This window comes from Macaca nemestrina, unplaced genomic scaffold, assembly GCF_043159975.1.
Source record: "Macaca nemestrina isolate mMacNem1 unplaced genomic scaffold, mMacNem.hap1 Scaffold_80, whole genome shotgun sequence".
Taxonomy (NCBI): domain Eukaryota; kingdom Metazoa; phylum Chordata; class Mammalia; order Primates; family Cercopithecidae; genus Macaca; species Macaca nemestrina.
This window is the reverse complement of record NW_027257871.1, coordinates 269,868-286,382: the sequence shown is the minus strand read 5'-3', so window position 1 is coordinate 286,382 and position 16,515 is coordinate 269,868. Positions and strand designations below refer to the sequence as shown.

Here is a 16,515-nt window from a genome sequence, read left to right as displayed (position 1 = left end):
AAGTGTGGAGATGATGTCCCAGATGGAGATAAGAACATAGGCGAAGATGATGTCCCAGGTGGAGATAAGAACATAGGCAAAGACGATGGCCCAGACGGAAATAAGAACACAGGTGAAGACGATGTCCCAGATGGAGATAAGAACATAGGCAAAGAAAATGAAGAAATGAGAAGGTATAAATTCTAAATGCAGCTCTCAGGCTGGGCTTCAGAACAGGGCTTAGGCAACAAGTTGGAATCCAAGGCTGATGGCGGGAACGGAAACACTGAAACCCAACTTGCATATCACGCCCAGATCATAAGCCTTGAATGCCAAGCCAGGGAACCCGTCCTTGATCCTAACAACAAAAAATCACTGGGGTGGGTATGGAGGCTCATGCCTGTAATCCAGTGCTTTGAGAGGCTGAGGTGAGAGGACTGCTTGAGGCCAGGAGTTTGAAACCACTCTGGACAACATAGCAAGACTCTGTCCTTACAAAAAATTTAAAAATTAGCTAGGCAGGATAGCATACCTGTAATCCCAGCTACTCAGGAGGCTGAAGCGGGAGGATCACTTGAGCCCAGGAATTTAGGGTTACCGTGAGCTGTGATTCTGTTGCTACATTCCAGCCTGAGCAACAGAGCAAGGACGTGTCTCAAAAATAAAAAAAAAAACGAAATAAAATCACTAAAAGTTTGTATAGACAAAGTATAAAATCATACCATATATGATTTAATCCAGATATATAATATAAATTAGAGGGGGAAAAGAGAAATTAGGAAGCTATTATAAGAAGACAAGACTCAACTAAGACATGAGCAAAGGCCCTGGGCTCACAGTGCTATCTTTATATAAAGGAATAAACTACCACATTTATTTTCATGGCATCACCAACTTAGATACAGGCTACAGTATTCTGGAACCATCTCTGTATCAGTCAAATCAGATGGCCATAATACTATAGGCAACACCATAAAAATACTATAGGCAAATACCATTAAAAAAAATGTAAAAACTGTGTGGTTTAAACATTAGTTTATTTCTCACAGCTCTGGAGGCTGGAATTCCAAGATCAAGGTGTCAGCCAACTCAGTTCTGGGACAGGGACCTCTTCCTGGATTGCAGATAGCCACCTTTCTTCTTGTTTCCTCACACCAGGGCAGTGGGAGCTCTCTGCTTTTTTTTTTTTTTTTTTTTTTTTGAGACAGAGTCTCACTCTGTCACCAGGCTGGAGTGCAGTGACACAATCTCAGCTCACTGCAACCTCTGACTCCCTGGTTCAAGCAACTCTCCTGCCTCAGCCTCCCGAGTAGCTGGGATTACAGGCACATGCCACCACACCCAACTAATTTTTGTATTTTTAGTAGAAATGGTTTCAGGATGGTCTCAATCTCCTGATGTCCTGATCTGCCCACCTCGGCCTCCCAAAGTGCTGGGATTACAGGTGTGAGCCACCACACCCAGCCAGGTTTCTCTTCTTCTAAGAGCACTAATCCTGTCAGACCAGGGCCCACGCTCATGACCTCATCTAATCCTAATCACCTCTCAAAGGTCCTATCCCCTAATACCATCACACTGGCAGTTAGGGCTCCAGTACAAGAATCTGGGGGAGACATAAACATTCAGTTTATAACAATGTCTTTTCAATCCTGTTGAAAACAGCAACCAAATGAGTAGGCGAAGAAGTACCTTATATGTAAACAAGTCAGGACTTTTCATATTTCTGCTAATACATTAAGGTCAATTTAAAATGTCTGATAACAAGAGTCAGAAGCAGAGATACATGAAAGTTAGTTAATCTGCAATTTAGGCCCACATTGAGTTGTCTTCCAATGACATTGCGGCACAAAGAACACTGCTTTCTATTCCTGGTTTTGCCACCAAAGAAGCTGGAACATTTCCCTGTATTTCCGTTTATCTTGAAAATCACTGGGCTGATCTAGCTGGGAGCCGTTCTTTTCCATCCTGAAGCTTCCCCACTCCTCATCCGCCACTCACTGCCATGTCAGTCTCTGCCACACGCAAGTGACAGTGCCGACTCCCTTGCCACAGCAGCTCTGAGAAAGTTGCCTCTGCCTGTCTCATGTGGGTGGCCTTCCTTTATTTCCCCCAAAGAATAAGTCTTAAATGAGGGGCTTCTCTCCATACGGCCAAGCTATACAATTCAGAAGCCCAGCATGGCAATTCCAAGCCTGGAAAGACCATACACCCCTCAGGTCCTCTTTCCACAAAACACAGCTTCCTTGAGTTCCTCAGTCACTCCCCACCAACCAGGGAAGGAACCACGTGTTATGGAAAGATCAAGGGCCTTGAAGTCAAACTTCTGAGTTCATCAAGTACTTCATTTTTCCACTTAAATTACATGGCCTTGGCCAGGCGTAGTGGCTCACACCTGTAATCCCAGCACCTTGGGAGGCCAAGTTGGGCAGATCACCCAAGGTTGGGAGTTCAAGACCAGCCTAACCAACATGGAAAAACCCCATCCCTACTAAAAATATGAAATCAGCCTGGTGTGGTGGCGCATGCCCGTCATCCCAGCTACTCGGGAGGCTGAGGCAGGAGAATCACTTGAACCTGGGAAGCAGAGGTTATGGTGAGCCGAGATCACACCATTGCACTCCAGCCTGGACAAGAAGAGCAAAACTCTGTCTCAAAAAAAAAAAAAAAAAACAAAAAAAACAAAAAAACGAACAACAACAACAACAAAAAAAACAAATGACGTGACCTTGAACAATTTCCTTAACTTGTCTAAGCCTCTATCTTCATCTTCAATAAAATAATTTTACCTCCAAGATTGCATTAAATGGAATCCCACATGTAAAACAGCTGACAAATATTAGGGGCCCAACAGCTGTGTGCTCCTACTGCCACCCCACTTTACCCCAAGGGAGAAGCACAAGATGTCCAGAAAAAGCCTGTTGATCCCTACACCTCAGCATCCTGTGTTCACACAAGGCGCAGTGGCATCCAGACTTACCCGGGTCGCCCAAATACAAGCCACGTTTTGATTTTTCAACTTAGTTACACATGACTTCTAACGTTCACCATATATGATCCATAATTTAGAAGAGATTTTCCTACACTACCCCTTGATTCTATTTTAGCAGACTCAGATGTGCCGTAATACCTCACTCTCTTAAATCCTCTTCAGTATCAAAAACAAAACTTTAATCTGTAACACAGTTATCAGCAGCGAAAGTGGAAAAGGTACCTATGAGTCAAAATGACCCTCTGCCCTGCCCTGCCCCACCCTACAAAAAGCTGTTCAGGAGGATTTGGGCTGCTTATGAGAATGCTGTCTGTATTCCCAGGGACAGACAAATGCCTACGCTGGTTAGAAGCTGTGATGCTCAGCCTCCAGGGTAGAAAGCTCCCCACACCCTCTACCCAAGGAGAAGAGAAGCAAACGGGGTGGCCAGGCTCCAGGACGTGGACTGTGTAGTGTGGTTTCTGCAGTCCAGGTCACCGCCCTGGGTGAAGCTTTTCCTTCCTTCTTTTCCACCGAAGTGGCCAAGGTCCTACGGCTGCTGTAGGGCCTATTCCCTAGGATGAGCCAGCCCAGCCATTCCCCTTCCCTTTTTTTTTTTTTTTTTTTTTTTTTTTTGAGATGGAGTCTCACTCTGTCACCCAAGCTGGAGTGCAATAGTGCAATCTTAGCTCACTGCCACCTCTGCCTCCCAGGTTCAAACAATTCTCCTGCCTCAGCCTCCCAAGTACCTGAGATTACAGGTGCCCACCACCACGCCCAGCTAATTTTTATATTTTTAATAGAGATGGAGTTTCTACTTGTTGGCCAGGCTGCTCTCGAACTCCCGACCTCAGGTGATCCACCTGCCTCGGCCTCCCAAAGTACTAGGATTACAGGCATGAGCCACCGCATCTGGCCGAGTCAGCCCAGCCATCCTGACTTTTTGTTCTGGCAAAATTACTCTCTTCCACGTCTACCTTCCAAGTAGCTAAATCAGAGATCCGGCCTTGGGGCAGGCTTGAAGAATCCCTGTTTTTTGGTCCTCAAGAGGTCCTACCAGGGTCTGGGACAATTCCAAGACTTGTGTTCTTAAAGAGGAAAGAAGCCTCACATATATGGCTCTCGCAGAGCTCAGGCAGAGCTCACGCAAGGCTTGGGAGGCGGCCCTGAGGTTTGAGTGTGCCATCTATGATAAGAGCTAAGAGATCTGAAGCCAGCTGTCTGGGTTCCAACCTCAATTCCAACAGCACTGGCTGTGTGATGTTAGACAACGTCCCCAGCCTCTCTGTGGTTCCGTTTCCTCACTGTAAAAGGGCCACAATAATAGAGCTGCTCTAAAAATTAAGTGAATTCGTGCATATAAGGTATTCAGAACAATGCTTGGCACATGGGGGACTTCAATAAACACGTAATGAACAGAGTAATTAGCAATTAGTAAATATACTCATGCAGGCCAGGCGCAGTGGCTCACGCCTGTAATTCCAAAACTTTGGGAGGCTGAGGCAAGAGGGTCACTTGAGCCCAGGAGTTTGAGACTAGCATGGGCAACACAGCAATATTCCATCTCTAAAAATGTGTTTCTGTAACATATATGTATATGTACACTCATATATTCACAGCGTATTTATAATACACAAAATATCTGGAATACAGACTTAACTATTCACAATGGTTACTTCTAGAGAACGGGGAATACAAATTTCAGCTTTTTACCCCACACGTATATACTTGTATCATCTGAAATATTTAAGCAAATTGTATGTATAAATTTGCCCCAAAACGCATAGCAGAACAATGTAGTTTTGACTCAAAAATCTTCAAATCATGATGGAATTGTCCTGTGAAAGTAAAGTTATAGAGATGAAAAGTCTCCCTCCAGCCTAAATCCTCTTTCATATGACCTATATTACACACACCAATGCAGACGCCCCAATCCTTTCCCCACTGTCATAAGAATTTTTCAGTGAACTGCGTTCCCTTTTACAAACTAGATGATAGTTACAGTTACCAGGCAAGAACGTGGATCCAGTTCTGCTTTTTCAAAGCCCAGTGTTCCTCACATAATAGCAATGTATTCTTCAACCGGTCCACTGCCCCCAACACCTGACCTCTCTGTTGTACACAACTCAGCGAGGCCTGGGAGAAAGCAGGTGCAAATTTCACTTACTCAGTAACAACACATCCCGCCTGATTCCTCTGCTGGGCTAGTTCTCAAGTCATCTTTTTCTAAGCTTTCATTCAGCTCTACCACACGTAACTAGGCTGGGTAAAACACTTTAACCAGGTTTTTTTGTTTGTTTGTTTGTTTGTTTGTTTGTTTGTTTTTGAGACAGAGTTTCACTCTGTAGACCACACTGGAGTGCAGTGATGCCATCTCAGCTCACTGCAACCTCCACCTCCAGGGTTCAAACGATTCTCCTGCTTCAGCCTCTCAAGTAGCTGGGACTACAGGCGCACCCAGGACTACCACCACACCCAGCTAATTTTTGTATTTTTAGTAAAGATGGGGTTTCACCATATTGGCCAGGCTGGTCTCAAACTCCTGACCTCATGATCCGCCCGCCTTGGCCTCCCAAAGTGCTGGGATTACACGCGTGAGTCACCGCACCTGGCCTACTTTACCAGTTTTATTCCTGAATTAAACCTGTTATTACTATCAATAATGTCAATCAGTGCCATTTCATTCACCGTATGACACACACACACAAAGCACTCCATACTCGCTCCACCTATCTGCTTTTCTGCAATGGCCACAGTGTTCCCCATCTTACAGGAGAGGCACAGACAAAGACAACGACTTCTCCAAGGTTTTGTAATTCACAATCAGTGGCAGAACCAACATGCCCTACCAGGTCTGGCCAAGGCCTGTGTTTCAGCCACACCACCTGGTTGCTGCCCCTAACGCTCAATGGGCAAGTAACAGATCACTCCGATTGCAGAGGCTTCAGAAATGCCCTCCGCCATGGTACAATGGACGGTTCGCTCTCAGCAGGGGAGGCAGGGGTGGGAATCAGCACACAGTTCTGCTAGGTTTCTCATGCAGGGCACAGACTATGTATTTTGTGCCTTGCTTTGCAGGTGAAATGTCTCCTGCCCCCTGTACAACAGCTTTCTTTGTCCTCTCCACATAAAAGTACAACTGAGTTCCTCAGGGGAAGGCAGTGATCACTGCCCTGTGCCACACCTGACTGATGTCCAAACAAGTGGACACACAGGCTCTTCTCTTATGGCCCAGGTTGCTCCCATCTGCTAAGCATCGAAAACTACACACAGGATTCGCAGAACATGAATGACATGGAGGTGACCGCTTTATCTCTGTTGAAAACTTACTGCACTCTCCTAAAAAAGGGAATTCAGGAAAAGCTGAACATTTGAGGCTGGCTGGCTGTAATCTTCAGCTGCTGAGAAAGCCTCAGCTGCTCGGTTCCACGGAGGAAATCCAACTCCTCCCTCAAAGTCCAACTCAAGTACACCTCCTCTGCGGTGCCTGTCCCTTCCTCCCTTTCACAAGCATGTGTTCCCTCTGCAGTCCCAGAGCATTCTATCGCCACCTCTGGAGCCACACTGTCCCAGCCTACAGCCAGCTCAGTGCACAGCTGCCTCTCCCTGTGTGTACCTGCAGGCCCCACCTGGGCTGGAAGGCTGCCTCCTTCTCCTCCAAACAGAGGCGGCACTCAGGAACTACTGAATGAGGGAGGGAGTGGATGAGCAAGATCAGCCAAGGGCTACAGGGAGTGACCTGCAGCTCCCAGCAGGAACAGCCCCTGCCCTGCCAATCCGGAGGTGCTGGCTCTGTTCTCAGCAGGGCCGCTAAAAGCTCCGTTATAACAGCTCTAGGCCACAACGGTCAACTTGGTGTCAGGCCCTAGAGACACCAAAATTCCTAAAAAATAAAGAGGCCGCGTATGCAGCATGCCAGTTAAAAGCACAGGCTTCGGAGTCAGAGCTTGAATTCCACTTATTATGTGACCTTGAGCAAGTTATTCAATGCATCAGTCTCATTTTGTCACCGGCAAAATGAGGACATTATCTGCCACACAGTGTTGCTGAAAAAGTAAGAGAGGTGACAGACGCAAAGTGCTTGGCACTTACTCTTACTGGTTTACTACAAAGAGAACACAGGAACAGCCAAATGCAAGAGATGCACAGGGCACACCACGGGGCAGAGAGGTCGGGGCTCCCATGCCATTGCTGGAAGTGCCACCTCCCCAGCACCAAATGAGTTCGCCAACCCAGAAGCTTTCCAAACCCAGTATTTATAGGGTTTTATGGAGTTTTCATAACATAGACATGATTAAGTCATTGGCCACCGTGAGTAGCTCAATTTCCAGCCTGTCTCATCTCCCCTCCCAGAGGTAGGGGTGGGGCTGATATGTCCAACTCTTTAATCATGACTCATCTTTCGGCAACCAACCCTAATCCTGAATCTTTCCAGGTGCCCGAAGCCATCTGTCATCTCATTATCATACAAAAGACACTCCTATCACCCCAGAGATTCCAAAAGCCTTAGAAGCTCTTGTATCAGGTATTGAAACCTAAGACCAAATATTATAACCAATGATGTTCCTATCACTCAGGAAATTACAAGAGTTTTAGAAGCTCTGGGCCAAAAACCAGGAAGAATACTAAATATACACAATATTGTACTATGTATCCCACTATCACGATACTTTTTTTTTGAGACAGTCTACCTCTGTTGCCCAGGTTGGAGTGCAGTGGTGCGATCTCACCTTATCGTGCGATCTCAGCACACTGCAACCTCCACCTCTCAGGTTCAAGCAATTCTTGTGCCTCACCCTCCTGAGTAGCTGGGACTACAGGTGTGGGACACTACAACTGACTAATTTTTGTATTTTTTAGTAGAGACGGGGTTTCTCTGTGTTGGCCAGGCTGGCCTTCAACTCCTGGCCTCAAGTGATCTGCCCGCCTCGGCCTCCCAAAATTCTGGGATAAGTCATGAGCCACCGTGCCTGGCCTCACTATCACAATAATTATACTGAGAGGATGGGGGAGAAAAACATGGGCAGCAGGAGAAGCGGGGAAGGTAAGCAGCCTGAATCCTTGTCTTCCATAGTAGGACATCTCCCTGTCTTTCACACAATCTAGAACGAGCTAAAACATAAACACAGTAACCTCCAAGGAGCAGGGATCAGAGTAGAGAAGGGTAAGGTAGGGGATTGCTGGGTTTTATTGTAAGCCTTGTTAATTACTGACTCTTAGAGCTATATGCCTGTACAACTTGGCTAAAAATGAGTATTTACCTATAATCCCAGCACTTTGGGAAGCCAAGGTGGGCAGATCACGAGGTCAGGAGATCAAGACCATCCTGGCTAACAGGGTGAAACCCCATCTCTACTAAAAATACAAAATATTAGCCGGGCGTGGTGGCGGGTGCCTGTAGTCCCAGCTACTCAGGAGGTTGAGGCAGGAGAATGGTGTGAACCCGGGAGGCGGAGCTTGCAGTGAGCTAAGAACATGCCACTGCACTCCAGCCTGGGTGACAGAGCGAGACTCCGTCTCAAAAAAAAAAAAAAAAAAGTATTTAGTTTTTAAACAAAATCTGATACTTGACCAACAACAATAGTATATTAAGTAATATGGTTTTTTGTTTTTGTTTTTGTTTGAGAGAGGGTCTTGCTCTGTTGCCCGGGCTGGAATGCCGTGGTGTAATTCTAACTGACTACAGCCTCAAATTAGTGGGATCAGGTGATCAACACCCCCCCCCCACCCCAGCAGCTAGAACCACAGCTGTGCACCACCATGCCCAGCATTTTTTTTTTTTTTTTTTTTTTTTTGGTAGAGGTGGAGGTCTCACTATGTTGGTGGTCTTAAACTCCTGACCTCAGTGGATCCTACTGCCTCAGCATTCCTAAGTGCTGGGATTACAGGTGCGAGCCACCACTCCATAGCCAGGATGGTCTCAATCTAGTGACCTCATGATCTGCCCTCTTCGGCCTCCCAAACTCTGGGATTACAGGCATGAGCCACTGCACCCGACCCTACATTCTGGTTTATTAAAGGAAATGTATTTCAAGTCAGAGTTTGTCATTTATTGCACAGGAAAATAAAAACTTCGTTAAGAAAATCAAAACACCCACATGATAAAACGAGGTCCTGCTTGGCTTTAAACTACTTGGTGACCACCATCAGTTGTTTTCTTGACCACAGGATGCACCTAATTCCTAACTATGAATAAAGTGCAAACATTGTTTATTGGGCTTTTGGCTTCAGCCTGAGACAATTGGATTCTCTCAAACTCAGGAATGTGAATCGCTGTTGGGTTGATGCAGCTGTTTCCATTCTAGAAATGGACCTGGATTCATGTACTTTTCACTCATGAAGAGTCCTTTGGGTAAAACCTGAAAAGGCAAGGTCCCAAATTCCCCATATGGTGTTTCTTCCAGTAGAGGAATTACTCTAATGACTTCTTAGCAAAACTTACATAATCAGGGCAGGCCATCAAAATACTCCAGAACACAAAGTTTAGCTCCGTTTCTGATGGACCTGTCTCCACTGCTATCAGTCTCACCAACAGCCTCACATCAAGTCAGAGGAACGGTTTTTTCATTTAAGAAGGATCTTCATGGCTGGGCGCGGTGGCTCATGTCTGTAATCCCAGCACTTTTGGAGGCCAAGGCGGGCGGATCACAATGTAAGGAGTTTGTGACCAGCCTGGCCAACAGAGTGAAACCTCATCTCTACTAAAAATACAAAAATTAGCCAGGCTTGGTGGCATGTGCCTGTAGTCCCAGCTACTCAGGAGGCTGAGGCAGGAGAACTGCTTGAACCCGGGGGGTGGAAGTTGTGGTGAGCCAAGATTGCGCCACTGCACTCCAGCCCAGTCAAGAGAATGAGACTCCGTCTCAAAACAAAACAAAACAAAACAAAACAAAACAAAAAAGAAGGATCTTCATGTTCCTGTCAATTTGCAAAAAAAAAAAAAAAAAAAAAAAAAAATTGGTATCTGTTAACGAGAGGCAATGAAAAGCACCTCCCAGGCTGCTGTAGTAAGTGGATCAGTAACTGTGGTGGGAGAGTCCAACCCCCAAGACCTGTGACTATGTTATACAGCAAAAGGGCTTTGCCACAGGCCTTAGGAAGAGTATCCTGGGCTATCCAGGGAGGTCCAATCTAATCCCATGAGCCTCTAAGAGCCTAGATCTGGCCAGGTGTGGTGGCTCACACCTGTAATCTCCCACTTTGGAAGGCTAAGGCAGGCAGATCACGAGATCAAGAGATGGAGACCATCCTGGCTAAAATGGTGAATCCCATCTCTACTAAAAATACAAAAATTAGTCGGGTGTCATCGCGGGCAACTGTAGTCCCAGCTACTCAGGAGGCCTAAGCAAGAGAATCACCTGAACCTGGGAGGTAGAGATTGCAGTGAGCTGAGAACACGCCACTGCACTCCAGCCTGGGCAACAGTGCGAGACTCCATCTCAAAAAAATATTTTAAAACAGGGCATAGAACTTTCTCCGAGTGGAAGAAGAGAAATGCACACAGGGGAACTGAAGAGCCTGACCAGGTCCCTGGGTTAGCTAGTCCTGAGCTGATGGGACCACGTGCAAAGACCAGATAGAGGGAGCTGAGGGCAGCCCCCAACAGATGGCCAGCAAGGGAACAGACACCTCAGTCCTGCAACCACAAGGAACTATATTTGGCCAAAAGCGCTTGGAAACAATTCTCCAGTGAGGAATGCAGCCCAGCCCACATGCTGATTTTTGCGCAGTGACACCCACGTCAGACTTCTGCCCCACAGAACTGTGAGATGATACAATTTCAATTGTTTTAAGCCATGAAATTTGTGGAAATGTGGTAAAGCAGCAACAGAAATGAATACAGTGATTTACGTGGAAACCCCTAGAAGAGTGTCTGGCACGGTGTTGACACTTGACAAGTGTTTACTGATTTCCTTACATCGCAAGGCAGGGCTGGCCACACTCCATCCAAAACAATAGATGATAGACTTGTTCTGACAAAACAGATTCAGTGAATTATAAATGGCCCAGAACACCTACAAATTTTAAGTTTCAGGTAAGTGATTGCCTTTCCTTTCACTTAGAAACCTCCCAATGCTCATCTTACTGACAAACTCTAAGTACCAGGCAGGAGACTAAACACCAGACAAACCCAGCCCCAGATGCCCCGAGGGAGCCCGTCCCAGCACTCACTCCGCTGCACTGAAATGATGTCCAAGTCAGTTGATCCCACTAGACCAAGAACTCCAGCTCTCCATGTGTGAGTCACCAGTGCTGCCTCTGCATCTCTGCTTCTAGGATGGTGCTTCTGCACTTCACAGGAAATCTGTATCAATGTTTGTCAACACTATGTATGACAGTGTCACTTAATATCTGCACAGAAAACATCAATTCTTTGAGGACCAGGGCTGAGTTTATTAGCCTTTGTAATCCCACTGCCACTGTCTGAGACATCAGAGGCACTCAGTAGAAGTTGGTGAAGGGAAAGAAAAGGCAGAGGAGAGAGAGGAAAGCAGGACCTACACCGCAGACACAGATTCTGAGGTGGCTGGAGGAGAGGCAGGACAGAGAAACTTCCTGGATGCTGGAATGGGTTTCACTGTGATACCTGCTGCTGGATTTCAAATGTCAAAGGTTACGCTTTGCTGATCTTGACCTCTGACTGCCCTTTAGCTTTCCCAACCTCAACACAGGGCACTTAGAAACTGAGATGTCAAGAAATGATGCTTCACTGAACCATGGGAATGTTATTTACATGGATGTTCATTACTGCATTTTTTATATGGGAATGTAAATAATTGAAGAGATTGTTAAAGACTAAATCATGCACATTCAATAACTTTGTAAAATATTAATGATAACTGAAACACAAATTTTGATGTTCCCCCAAAATGCTAACATATAAAAAAATACTGGCCAATTAAAGATAGAAAACAATCCTAATGAAGCTCCCCAACAGACACATTAAAACTTCTCAATACATTAAACATTTGGGATTTCAAAGGAAAACCCAGATTCATTCCATTCTTAATATGGCGTTTAAAAAAAAAATCTTAGGTAATACAATATTTCATTTAAAATTTACAAAATTCCATTCCATTCATAATTTCGTATGATCCTCAAAACAATCTCCTGAGTTAGGCAGAACAGGTATTACTAACAACTAACTCCATTTTATAGGTAAGGGAACTGAAGTTCAGAAAGTACTTGGACTTAACAAAAGCTTTAATAGGGCCACATATCGAAAACAAATCCTCTGCTCAAAAGAACTAGAATAAGTTATCTTTTACATATTATTCATACGGATATCCTGTCAATATCCAAAAATGTTTTGAGGTAGCCTGCAATAATAGACACCTATCCAATAAAAACATTAAAATGAAAAACAGGGGGAAAAAAAACAGCCGGTGATATGGGAAACAGACGAAGGTAGATAGCAAAGACTGAGACTTATAATCTAACAAAACTTCATCTCTGACCTTCCAGTTCCAGGGAGATAACGCTAAAGGAAACAAGATGGTTTATAGACTCAAAATCTGACAAAAGAGAGGTTGCATCAGTTCTTAACTCTGAAACACTCCTAGCAGCCACAGCAAATCTCTAGGACAACATACCAATGGCATCAAAGCAAGAGTATACTTCAGTGATAGAGTGAATTAAGTTCCCTGTTTGGGACCCAGGCCAGGGCTAGAGAAAAGAACTCTGAAATGTAGAGCTCAGAAATACATCCTCTGTCGGCCACAGGCAGTGGCTCACACCTGTAATCCCCAGCACTCTGGAAGGCTGAGGCGGGCAGATCACGAAGTCAGGAGATGGAGACTATCCTGCCTAGCACAGTGAAATCCTGTTTCTACTAAAAATACAAAAAAAATAGCCAAGCGTGGTGGCAGGCGCCTATAGTCCCAGCTGTTTGGGAGGCTGAGGTAGGAGAATGGAGTGAACCCAGGAGGTGGAGCTTGCAGTGAGCCTAGATCCTGCCACTGTACTCCAGCCTGGGCAACAGAGCAAAACTCCGTCACCCAAAAAAAAAAAAAACAAAAAATTCTTCTCCATACCCTTGTGTCTCCTTCTGTGAGAGACTTCCTTACACCGTTGCGAGGAAGAGAATTTTTCTCTGCTATATTTGCTTGAAAGAATTAAAGATGTAGAGCAAAAATTCTTGGAAATTATGTAGTTTACGATCCTCAAAAGTGAGAAAAATGAAGCCCAGAAGTGAAGGCCTTCCAGGAAAATTCCAGAGCCAGAGGTAGACCCAGTACATTGTTTTTGTTTTTGTTTTGAGAGGAAGTCTCACTCTATGGCCCAGGCAGGAGTGCAGTGCAGCCATTTCACTCACTGCAACCGCCGCCTCCTGGGTTCAAGCTATTCTCCTGCCTCAGCCTCCTGAGGAGCTGCGATTACAGGCGCCCACCACCACGCCCAACTAATTTTTGTATTTTCAGTAGAGACAGGGTTTCACCATGTTGGCCAGGTTGGTCTCCAACTCCTGACCTCAAGTGATTCACGTGCCTAGACCTCCCAAAGTCCTCGGATTACAGGCGTGAGCCAAGGCGCCCGGCCGACCTGGTAAGTTTTAATCAAGTACTCTGAACTATGCTACAAACACTAGGAAGTAATAGAAAAAAAATTAATCTAAAAACCCTCTGGAGAGTCAAAGAATTGCAGATTTAAAATAGCATGAATACTTGGATTCATGGTATTGAAAAAGGACCTCGCATTTACCCGTATGTACAAACTGCTTGCGCACTTCTATCACAGCATTTTTCAAGCTGTGCTACAGTTAACTATGTACTGCCCAAAGCCAATCTGTCCCTGCAAATCATAAGCTCTTAAAGACCAGGACTTCAGGAGAACAAGCAAAACTTCAGAGAGAAGGGAGCCACCGAAACAGAGTTCATAGCAATGGGTCGGCAGGAGCTGATGACTGGAGGTGCGCAGTAGCCTTGGGGTCTGGGACAGCGGAGGGCAGAGAAGGCAAAAGGGCCTGCATGACACGCTACAGGGCTAGGAGCCACAGCTGTGGTGATTAGTTCAGTTTTGTCTCCTATGCCTGTTACTTATACACCATCTCTTGTTCAGAAAGAACTTCAGGTTGAGTATTTGGACTCCTTGAGCCTTCTGCTGTTTGTCTCCGGGACGTTTAACACTCTTAAAAGGGGAAAACTGTCCAGTTCGATTTCGCTTCCTGGGACATTACAGGTTTTTCAAAAGTTTGATGAAAGCATTCACTAAGGAGTGATTCCACTTTCCTCGGTGGCTGAGAAATACAGCCTCTGAGGGGCAGCATCAGGTCTTCCCATCAAGCTGAGGTCGGAGTCTCCCGAACCACGGACCTCACCCTCGCTCTCCCCTCATAAGTCTGACCTCTAACTGTAACTGCCTTGGCCTCATTCCGTGGGTGTGGACGCTCCTGCTTGAAACGCATTTTCCAGCCCGCCAAATTCTTGGGATAGTTTCTTCCACTCTCCAAGCGCTAAGAGCTACAAAGTTCAATCTGGCTTTCCAGATTTTTTTTTCTTCCCATTACTAACGGAAGAAATCAAGAAGTGCCGGGCAGAAGGGCCCTGCTCCCTCCAATCAGAGCCCAGCCCGGGGCCAGAGCAGGAAGTGCGGCGGTGGGACCCGCGGTGGGACGCGCGGTGACGGCCCCTCGCCCCCTGGGACCCGCCAGCCAGGGCAGAGGTCGGTGCGGCCACTGCGCGACAGCTCCGGGCCCGCGCCTCTCGCTTCCTCCCGCCAGGCAAGTGAGAGGATAAACCATGGGGCGGGGGCAGTGCGCCCCCACCGACCGCGCCCCCCGCGCACGAACCCCCACTACACGCGCGTCCCAGGCGGAGTCGACCCAGACGAGCCACGGGGCGGCGCACAGCACCACTATCAGGGCGGCCATGACCCACGCGCGCGGGTCCACGCAGCCACCTATATAGGTGACAAAACAGGAAGCCGTCATGCGGGGCCGGGAAAGAGCCCCCACCCAGAGTCACGGACTCCCTCGTCCGAGGGTCCGAGCAGTCCCCTTGGTGAGTCTAGCGAAGCATCCTCGCTGATAGGGAGGGCGGGGAGGGCGGCGGAGTCTCCCACTCGCGGTGACCCGGACCCCGCCTCACGAGTGGGCCCACGCAGGGCCCCCTCTGCCGCACGCGGGGACCAGCCACGCTGCGGGGAACCGGGCAGAAGCCAGGGCCCGGGTCCATGCAGTCCCCTCCGCGGCAGACGCGGGGAGCCGGGGAGCAGTAGGGACCGGCCCCACCCGCAGGGCGACCGGGACTCCCCCGCGGGCCCACGCGGTACCGCAGCAGGCGCGAAGCCCCCAGTGCCGCCCAAGGCCGAGACAAAGCCCTGGCGCAAGGACCCCGGATCCCGACCTCGGACCCTGCGGAGCCCAGCTCGGAGCCGCCACGCCCGGGGCAGAGACCCCCGCCCGGTCCGGAGACCCCGTCGCCCGTCGTGCCGTCTCACCTCAGGCTGCCGCCTCGCAGCGCTCGCTCCTCGCCGCGGCGCCTGGGCCGACTGAAGCGCAGCTGAGCAGCCGACAGAGCCACTGCAGCCTCAACAACGGAGCCCCGGGGCGGGGCCGCCGCCGCCGCTTCAGCCCGTGTTCCCCGCTCAGGATCCGGCTCGGATCAAGGAGCTGCAGCTGGCGCAAGGCTGAGGCCGGGAAACACACCAAGCAGGTGCACACGGCGCCGCCCGCCGCCCGCCGCCCGCCGCCCGCCGCCCGCCGCCCGCCGCCCCGCCCCCAGCGGAGCCGGGCGCCCAGGACCCGCCCCCCGGCCAATGGGAGGCAGCTGCGCGGAGAGGGCGGGGCCTGGAGGAACAAAGGGAGGTTGGGCGGGGCGGTGCTGGGACTGGGCGTGCGGGGTCCCGCGGGAGGACCGGACCCAAAAGCTGGCCGGATCCTGGCCTCCTAGAAGACCCAGCTCAACGTCCACCTGGAGTCTGCTCTACAGGACGCGCTCATCTCAAGCCCAGAACTCAGGCTTTTAGGGCAGAGAGCGAGAGACAGGCTTGCTTTACAAAAAGGGAAACTGAGGTCCAAGGAATAGGATTGCCTGCTGACTGAACTCACGTAGTCCCATTCACTCGTTCACCTTGTCATTCAGCAAACATTTGGAAGCACGGATGGTGGGCGTTAGGAGTGAAGTAGGGCCGGGCGTGGTGGCTCGCACCTGTAATCCCAGCAGTTTGTGGGGCCGAGGCAGGTGGATTACTTGAGGCCAGGAGTTCGAAACTAGCCTGGCCAACAAGATGAAACCCCATCTCTGCTAAAAATACAAAAATTAGCTAGACATGGTGGTGCAATCCTGTAATCCCAGCTACTCGGAAGGCTGAGGCAGGAGAATTGCTTGAATCCAGGAGGCAGAGATTGCAGTGAGCTGAGATTACACCATTGCACTCCAGCCTGAGTGACAAGAACAAAACTCTGTCTCAAAAAAAAAAAAAAAAAAAAATTGTCTCTTGCCACTAGCATGAAGGTCCCATGAGAAGAAAAATGGAAACTCTTGCCCATAACAGTGCCCCAAATGCCCAGCACATTGTAGCTGTAGGGCAGTTGGTCGACGGTGGACGCTGCTGGTTGAAGGGCCCAG

The 16,515-nt window shown here is 48.2% G+C and overlaps 1 protein-coding gene across 4 annotated transcripts in view; it reads right to left on the bottom strand.

Annotated features, from left to right (window-relative positions):
* Nucleotides 1-15,522, bottom strand: part of LOC139361641 (SH3 domain and tetratricopeptide repeat-containing protein 1-like) — a 46,122-nt gene extending 30,600 nt beyond the window's left edge. Inside the window, exon 1 of one of the 4 annotated variants that reach the window (XM_071090336.1) lies at nucleotides 15,386-15,522. The gene's annotated coding sequence lies outside the window, so the exon portion shown is untranslated. Of the gene's footprint in view, nucleotides 1-11,119; nucleotides 11,725-15,385 lie in introns of those variants that run through there. The other 3 variants (XM_071090337.1, XM_071090338.1, XM_071090339.1) reach the window with 3 other exon arrangements.
* Nucleotides 15,523-16,515: the final 993 nt, after the last annotated feature.